We start from the raw sequence: 8882 nt of genomic DNA, 5'->3' as shown, positions 1-8882 counted from the left end.
AAAAAAAAAAAGAAGAGAGACATGCCTGGGCAGGACCTGTTTGGAGTCCCTTTAGTCTGGTGGTGCTCTAGTTTTGATCCTTTGTCAATTGTTCTGCGCTTCCTGTTAACTGGACGTTTGGGGCACTATTGTCGGGTCATTAAGCCTTGTTATTTCTAATTTAGAACACTCATGAGTCCCTATCATCTGCCTTTCAAACCTGATCTATTTCTTCTAACAGATTGTCACCACATCTGGCATCTCAACCATCTTGCCAGAAACTTGAATAAGGAGTGAACCGAAGTGTTTTTATGACCTGAGGAATGAAACTGCCATCTTTTTTTACTTTTCAAATATTAGTGACTAAAAAAGAGGTTGGGGGGCACTTAGGAAATTCTGAGAAGCCCCAGTGATGAAGATAAAAGATGTTTTACCAATGAAAATAAGATTTCTCTGCTTAATGTAGGCCTTGTGTTTCCCATTCTTTGGAACTCTGCATTCAGATGCTTCTATCTTTCCTTTCCTCCTTTGCTTTTCACTTCTCTTCTTTTCACAGCTATTTGTAAGGCCTCCCCAGACAGCCATTTTGCTTTTTTGCATTTCTTTTCCATGGGGATGGTCTTGATCCCTGTCTCCTGTACAATGTCACGAACCTCCGTCCATAGTTCATCAGGTGCTCTATCTATCAGATCTAGTCCCTTAAATCTATTTCTCACTTCCACTGTATAATCATAAGGGATTTGATTTAGGTCATACCTGAATGGTCTAGTGGTTTTCCCTACTTCCTTCAATTTTCAGTCTGAATTTGGCAATAAGGAATGCATGATCTGAGCCACAGTCAGCTCCCGGTCTTGTTTTTGCTGACTGTATAGAGCTTCTCCATCTTTGGCTGCAAAGAATATAATCAATCTGATTTTGGTGTTGACCATCTGGTGATGTCCATATGTAGAGTCTTCTCTTTTGTTGTTGGAAGAGGGTGTTTGCCATGACCAGTGCATTTTCTTGGCAAAACTCTATTAGTCTTTGCCCTGCTTCATTCCGTATTCCAAGGGCAAATTTGCCTGTTACTCCAGGTGTTTCTTGACTTCCTACTTTTGCATTCCAGTCCCCTATAATGCAAAGGACATCTTTTTTGGGTGTTAGTTCTAAAAGGTCTTGTAGGTCTTCAGAACAAAGCTAGTGGAGGCGATGGAATTCCAGTTGAGCTATTCCAAGTCCTGAAAGATGGTGCTGTGAAAGTGCTACACTCAATATGCCAGCACATTTGGAAAACTCAGCAGTGGCCACAGGACTGGAAAAGGTCAGTTTTCATTCCAATCCCAAAGAAAGGCAATGCCAAAGAATGCTTAAACTACCGCACAATTGCACTCATCTCACACGCTAGTAAAGTAATGCTCAAAATTCTCCAAGCCAGGCTTCAGCAATATGTGAACCGTAAACTTCCAGATGTTCAAGCTGGTTTTAGAAAAGGCAGAGGAACCAGAGACCAAATTGCAAACATCTGCTGGATCATTGAAAAAGCAAGAGAGTTCCAGAAAAACATATATTTCTGCTTTATTGACTATGCCAAAGCCTTTGACTGTGTGGATCACAACAAACTGTGGAAAATTCTTCAAGAGATGGGAATACCAGACCACCAGACTGCCTCTTGAGAAACCTATATGCAGGTCAGGAAGCAACAGTTAGAACTGGACATGGAACAACAGACTGGTTCCAAATAGAAAAAGGACTACGTCAAGGCTGTATATTGTCACCCTGCTTATTTAACTTATATACAGAGTACATCATGAGAAACGCTGGGCTGGAAGAAGTACAAGCTGGAATCAAGATTGCCAGGAGAAATTTCAATAACCTCAGATATGCAGAGGACACCACCCTTATGGCAGAAAGTGAAGAGGAACTAAAAAACCTCTTGATGAAAGTGAAAGAGGAGAGTGAAAAAGTTGGCTTAAAGCTCAACATTCAGAAAACGAAGACCATGGCATTTGGTCCCATCACTTCATGGGAAATAGATGGGGAAACAGTGGAAACAGTGTCAGACTTTGTTTTTTTGGGCTCCAAAATCACTACAGATGGTGACTACAGCCATGAAATTAAAAGACGCTTACTCCTTGGAAGAAAAGTTATGACCAACCTAGATAGCATATTGAAAAGCAGAGACATTACTTTGCCAACAAAGGTCTGTCTAGTCAAAGCTATGGTTTTTCCAGGGGTCATGTATGGATGTGAGAGTTGGACTGTGAAGAAAGCTGAGTGCCGAAGAACTGATGCTTTTGAACTGTGGTGTTGGAGAAGACTCTTGAGAGTCCCTGGGACTGCAAGGAGCTCCAACCAGTCCATTCTGAAGGAGATCAGCCCTGGGATTTCTTTGGAAGGAATGATGCTAAAGCTGAAACTCCAGTACTTTGGCCACCTCATGTGAAGAGTTAACTCACTGGAAAAGACTCTGATGCTGGGAGGGATTGTGGGCAGGAGGAGAAGGGGAAGACAGAGGATGAGATGGCTGGATGGCATCACTGACTCAATGGATGTGAGTCTGAGTGAACTCCAGGAGTTGGTGATGGACAGGGAGGCCTGGGGTGCTGCAATTCATGGGGTCGCAAAGAGTCGGACACGACTGAGTGACTGAACTAAACTGAACTGAGCTGAACTGTGTTTCCCAATCGTATAGCTCTTCTGCCCCCAACCTCTCCCAATCAGCGTGCTTTTGCAACTTGCTGTCTCCCTTGGTGCACACTGGAGAGCAATTTGTCAAGGAGTTTGCTTTTAATAGCGTGTAGGAGGAGATGGTTGTAGATGCTTAGGGCTAAACCTCAACATATGAACTAATCAGGTCAATGCTACTTCCCACTCTAGATCTGAGAGCGCGGGAAACTTTGTTTTGTTCGCTGATTCTTCTCGAGTGCTTAGAAGGAGCTAGAGAAATACTGTACGCAGAAAAGATTCTAAGAATCAGTCCACCCCTCCCTGATTCAGCCATCTCCCTCCTCATTTCCCCAGATTACGCGTGTAACCTCTGAGCACCTGGGGCCAGCCGGCCCTCGCCCGGCCCGCGTGGGAGAAGAGCGCTCGGCAGCTAGGGGGTCCCGGTTGGGCATCCATGCAGGCGGAAACCTTCTCAGCCGCGCAGTCTCTGCGTCCTGAATCTGTGTCTTGCCAGGCAGCTGACGGTACCAACGACCTGGGAGAGGCGGATACACAACCTCTTCCCTGACCTCTCCCTGGTCCAGCGGCGGCGAGGCAGGTACTCCAGCGCGATGCTGCGCGGTCCTCCCTTGGGCGCCCCCTGGGATAGTCGCGCAAAGGCGTGGCGGCGACCCTGCAGCCTCTTACCTGAAAAGAGGTGGGCTGGGGGCTGAGATCCTGATCTCTGCCCCAGCCCCTAGGAGGGGAGAGGAAAGCGCACAGGAGTGAGGGGCCCTAGCACTCTGGCCATTCTTAGACCAGAACCTCTTTAACAAGAGGGTAGCCGTGGAGCAGGCACGGCCCCACGGACAGCCTGGCAGAGCTGGGCTCTGTGCATTCCTTACAGTTTACTAGGTAGTTCCGTGCCCTTAGTACAGTTTTAATTTTGGTTTCATTGAAAACAAAAAATCAGAAGTACAAAGTGAGTGAAAGTCAAGTGTCTCTTCCAATTCTGTCTCCCAGTACTCACGCTCCTAGCTCCTGTCCCAAGACATCAGGACAGGTCAATGGGCCAAGCAGTGAGGATGTTGCCACTCTGAGATTGGTTCTTGGGTTCCTGGGGAATGTGTACCTGGAGAGTGGGGTTGCCAGAAGAAGTTAAGGAACTGTTCTCAGGAGGGCAGAGGGCCTATGAGGGTGGGCAGGCAGTGCTAGGAGAAGGTGGGGAAGGACGTTTTTTCCCTGGTGAAGGGGGTGGGTGACTTGGGTCTTTAAAGAATTGCTAATTAGAGAAGAAAACCCTTTTCCTACCAAGGATGGCCATTGCCAGTGAGGGGATGCCATACTCCAGAGAGGGGTAGAGAGAGAGAGGCTTGTGAGGATGGGGAGGGATACCTCAGCCAGGGCTGAAGAGGTTGGAGAACTTGCAATATCCTTCCGGGGTCCCTTTGTACATGCAGTCTAGTGAAGAACAAGGAAGTGTGACGGTAGGTGCTCCATAACCTGGGTGCTTCCCAGGTGGTGGGTGGTGAAGAATCCCCCTGCCAGTGCAGGAGACTCGAGATGTGGGTTCAGTTCCTGGGTTGGGAAGATCCCCTGGAGAAGGAAATAGCAACTCACTCCAGTATTTTTGCCTGGAAAATTCCATGGACAGAGGACCCTGGCAGGCTATGGTCCATGGGGTTGCAAAGAGTTGGACATGACTGAGTACAAGCAGAACGAACTGAGTAGTTAACTGTATACTGTTCAATCATCAAACCAGAATAATGCCCACTGTGGCCCTTGAATTAACTCCCAGCCCCACCTCACCAAGATACTGGTAACACCCTCAGGTGGTGTGGCTTAGGTGGACTTCCTTGTCCTAAGTGTGTGCATCTCTCCTCAGTATTTCATCATCCAGTTTTATTTATTGACAAGTACCAACACCAGCACTTTGTTGATGCAGCTTGGGCAACACTATGGGGCAATGCAGGACCAGTTCCACTAGTAACTGAAACTGGGACTAGTGACTAGTAACTGGAACTAGTAGAGTAAGTTCCCTCCCAATGTCGTTTCCTGGGGAGGATAAGGAGGAACTGGGAACAAGAGGCAAACCTTTATTTGCTACTCCCTTTATTAAGACAGCATCAATATTTGGTTTCTGTATTACAGCAAAGTCCTGATTTTCCTTCCTCTACCCTGGCTACTCTTTATTGGTCTGCCTCACGAATGTCTGTCTTCTTTTTCTCAATTAGATAAGGTACCCCGAGTCCTGTTCCAAGCTCTCTTCCTTGTACCCTCCCCCTGGGCAATCTCATCCATCCTCATCAATGGCTTTAATGACTGTTTTTGATTTTCAGATTGCCCTCTCTATCCATCCCTTCCTCTTGAGCACCAGGCACAGTACCTCCACCTGCTTCCAGGACAGCACCTTAATTTCATGTCTCCATCCAGAATTCATCTCTTCTTCCACAGCCCCCATCATGGATTTCATTTTCTTGGTGATTACATTTACTTTCTTCTTCAGCTATATAAGCTTTGGGCTGTCCCATCCCCCATCCCCCTCTCCTCCCCTACTGACCTCCAGCCTTGATGTCCTGGTTGCTGTTGCTGCTGCTACTAAGTCGCTTCAGTTGTGTCCGACTCTGTGCGACCCCACAGACGGCAGCCCACCAGGCTCCCCTGTCCCTGGGATTCTCCAGGCAAGAACACTGGAGTGGGTTGCCATTTCCTTCTCCAATGCATAAAAGTGAAAAGTGAAAGCGAAGTCGCTCAGTCGTGTCCGACTCTATCGACCCCATGGACTGCAGCCCACCAGGGTCCTCCATCCATGGGATTTTCCAGGCAAGAGTACTGGAGTGGGGTGCCATTGCCTTCTCCGGATGTCCTGGTTGGGGAGGTCTAAATCAGCTCCCCAATCCACACACTGTTCTTCTCATCCAGCCACCATCACTTGTTAGTCACCTAACTGGTTTCCCTGCTTCCAAGTTTGCCTTCCTCCAGGCCTTATCTACATGGAGCTTGAGTGATGTTTCCAAAATGGAACTCTGATCACTACTGTCAGTTTTAGGATAAATGCTAAATGTCTTCATGTGGCCTAGAAAGATTCTGACCCTTGTCTGCCTTTCTACTTTCATGGCTCGTCTTGAAGCATCCTACGTTCATGCACTTTCTGCAGTGTTTATGCAATGACCTGGGGACTTTCCTATGGCTTTTTCTCTTTTCCTGACCATTTTCCTCACTGCTCTTTCCCTTCCTCCAGGTTTCTTCCTTCAGGCCCCTGTCTCCACACTGTTCTAGTAAGCTTTCCCTGATTCTCAAGTCTGGCTTAGCTGCCCTTCATCACAGTCCTCTACAGACTGTGCTTACCTTGCTGTCTATTTGCCTTTCTTCTCCCACAGCCACAGTTGGCTTGAAGGCAGGGACCTAGGCATCTGAGTCACTTCTTTATTCTTAGATCCTAGCATGGAGTCTGGCATATAGTATATGCTCGATAACTATTAAGAGCTTAAATGAATAAGTGAAAGAATTTAACATATGAAAATAGATGAAAACCAATCAAAGGAGAACAAGCAAAGGTGTTCTTTTCAGGCTTGCTACAGCAAGGGGGTCAGCTGCCATTATTTGCTTTTTGGCAAAGGCTCAGGGAGGCAGAGGAATGGGAAAGCATCATGGTGGGGGAAAAAACAGAAGCCTTCAGGGAATGCTTTGCTTGGAAGCTGTTGTCATAGGGAAGCTGTAGTCAGGCTATCTAGAAGTGGAGTCTCACGTGATTGCTTAGGGGTGCATATTTGGCTTTTTTAGGCTGGTCCTAAGCTAGAAAGTGAAGTCGCTCAGTCGTGTCTGACTCTTTGCAACCCCGTGGACTGTAGCCTATGAGGTTCCTCCATCCATGGAATTTTCCAGGCAAGATTACTGGAGTGGGTTGCCACTTCCTTCTCCAGGGGATCTTCCCGACCCAGGGATCGAACCCAGGTCTCTCGAATTGCAAGCAGTTGCCGTTACCATCTGAGCCACCAGGGAAGCTCCTTAAGCTAGAAACAGGGCAAAAATTAGGGAAGCTGTTAGTTTTATCAGGTCCTGTCCATTGTGTGTCAGTTGTTATAGGGATTATTGTTTGGCTACCTGGGCTGGTTGGTAGTGAGTGACAGCTGGCCAACTTTCTACAAGTCTGATTTGTAGATCGCAGACTGACTTCCTGGGCTGGTTGCTGCAGACTGTGGGTCAGAGTTTTATTTTCAATATATGGTCTGGTCATTGCCTGCATGTGTATTCGGAATCTCTAACTAATACATATTGAGTGTCTGCTGTATGGTATACACAACACTCTGTGTTAAGCGTTGTATATGAAGAACTATGTTTATTTCCCAGAATACCTCTGTAGGGTAGATATTACCATGTCTGCTTAACCCTGATCACGTCTTCCTTTGAAGCTCATGCTAGTCACATTTTCTATCTTCTGTACTTCCTTGATGCCTTACCACACTGCCCCCTCCAGATTCACCAAGAACTGGGCTCCAGGTTCTTCTCACCAAGGTTGCCATCTTCCAGGCATGTCAGTATCCTTAGTTCTTTCTCGTAGCACTAGACTCCCAGTTCTGGACTTCCTTATCTTCAGTGACCTTTACCTGGTCATCAGGTACATCAGGCAGTATCACCAGGAATGGCCTCATCTCTGATATTAAACCCCACCTTCTCCCCTCTTGTGCATGTGTGCTCAGTCACTTCAGTCTCGTCTGACTCTGCAAGCCTGTGGGCTGTAGCCCACCTGGCTCTTTGGTCCATGGGATTCTCCAGGCAAGAATACGGGAGTGGGCTGCCATGCCCTCCTCCAGGAGATCTCTCTGATCCAGGGATCAAACTCTTGTCTCCTGCATTACAGGTAGATTCTTTACCTCTGAGCCACCTGAGAAGCCCTCTACCCTCTTAAGGTGGTTGAAATAATATCCTACCCTTTTAGCCCTGTGAGGCAGTAATTAATTCTGGGTAAGAACATTATGGTAGATTTTCAAACACTTTAAACTATTTTTTGTTATTTTCTAAGATGCCTAGAATATGTAACCTGAAAAAGAAAAAAAAAGCCTCTTTTTTTAATTAAAAAATTAAATTAAAAAAATTATTAAAAAATTTTTAAATTTAAAAATCAGTGTCACCTACCTGCACACCCATCACTCTATCATTCTCCTTCTGGAGGGTTCAGGGAAGGGAAGAAATCCATAGAACATTATATAGCTGTAGTCGCACTGCAGTCAGGTCCTATAATGATGGAGTTCATTTAAAATGAAGTTTGTTGTTGTTGTTTAGTCGCTAAGTCCTGTCCAACTCTTTTGTGACCTCGTGGACTGTTGTTGCCTGTCAGGCTCCTCTGTCCATGGGATTTCCCAGGAAAGAATGCTGGAGCGGGTTGCCATTTCCTTCTCCAGGGGATCTTCCTGACCCAGGGATCGAACCTGGGTCTCCTGCATTGCAGGCAGATTCTTTACTGTCTGAGCCATCAGGAAAACCCAAAATGAAGTTATTACGACTCTTTTGGGAGGTCTCCAATACATGACAAACATGTTGACTTAAATCATATTTGAGTGGTCGTGTTCTGTTATGCTGAGTACAATGACTAATTTTTTGTGTTAACTTGGCTGGGCCATGATACCCAGTTGTTTGGTCAAGCATCAGTCTAGATGTTGCTGTGCAGGTAATTTTTACAAATGTGATGAACATTTAAATCAGTAGGCTTAGGTAATGTGGTTTGGCCTCATTTCATCAGTTGAAAGCATCAAAAGAAGAGTCCGAGGTGCCCTGAAGAAAAATAAATTTTGCCTCCAGACCACCTTCAGATTCAAGATGGCAACATCAACTCAACTCTCCCCTGGGTCTCCAGCCTGCTGGCATGCCCTGAAGATTCTGGACTTGCTAGTCTTCACAATCTTATGAATCAGTTCCTTGAATTCTCTGTCTGCATCCCGTTGGTTCTGATTCCCTAGAGAGCCATTACTGATACTCTGGGCAAGGGCCAGATGTGCAGGACAAGAATTCTGCATACAGCACAAATGAGATAAGCAGAAACCAAATCTGTGTATTACCTCCCACCTCTGCCTCAGTGAAGAAAAGTGTTAGTGTTAGTCACTCATTCATGTCTAACTCTTTGTGACACCATGGACCGTAGCGCACCAGGCTCTTCTGTCCATGAAATTTCCCAGGCAAGAATACTGGAGTGGGTTTCCATTCCCTTCTCCACGGGAACCTCCCAACCCAGAAATTGAACCCAGGTCTCCTGCATTGCAGGAGGATTCTTTTACCGTCTG

Source organism: Bos taurus, chromosome 1, assembly GCF_002263795.3.
Source record: "Bos taurus isolate L1 Dominette 01449 registration number 42190680 breed Hereford chromosome 1, ARS-UCD2.0, whole genome shotgun sequence".
Taxonomy (NCBI): Eukaryota; Metazoa; Chordata; class Mammalia; order Artiodactyla; family Bovidae; genus Bos; species Bos taurus.
This window is presented reverse-complemented; position numbering follows the sequence as displayed.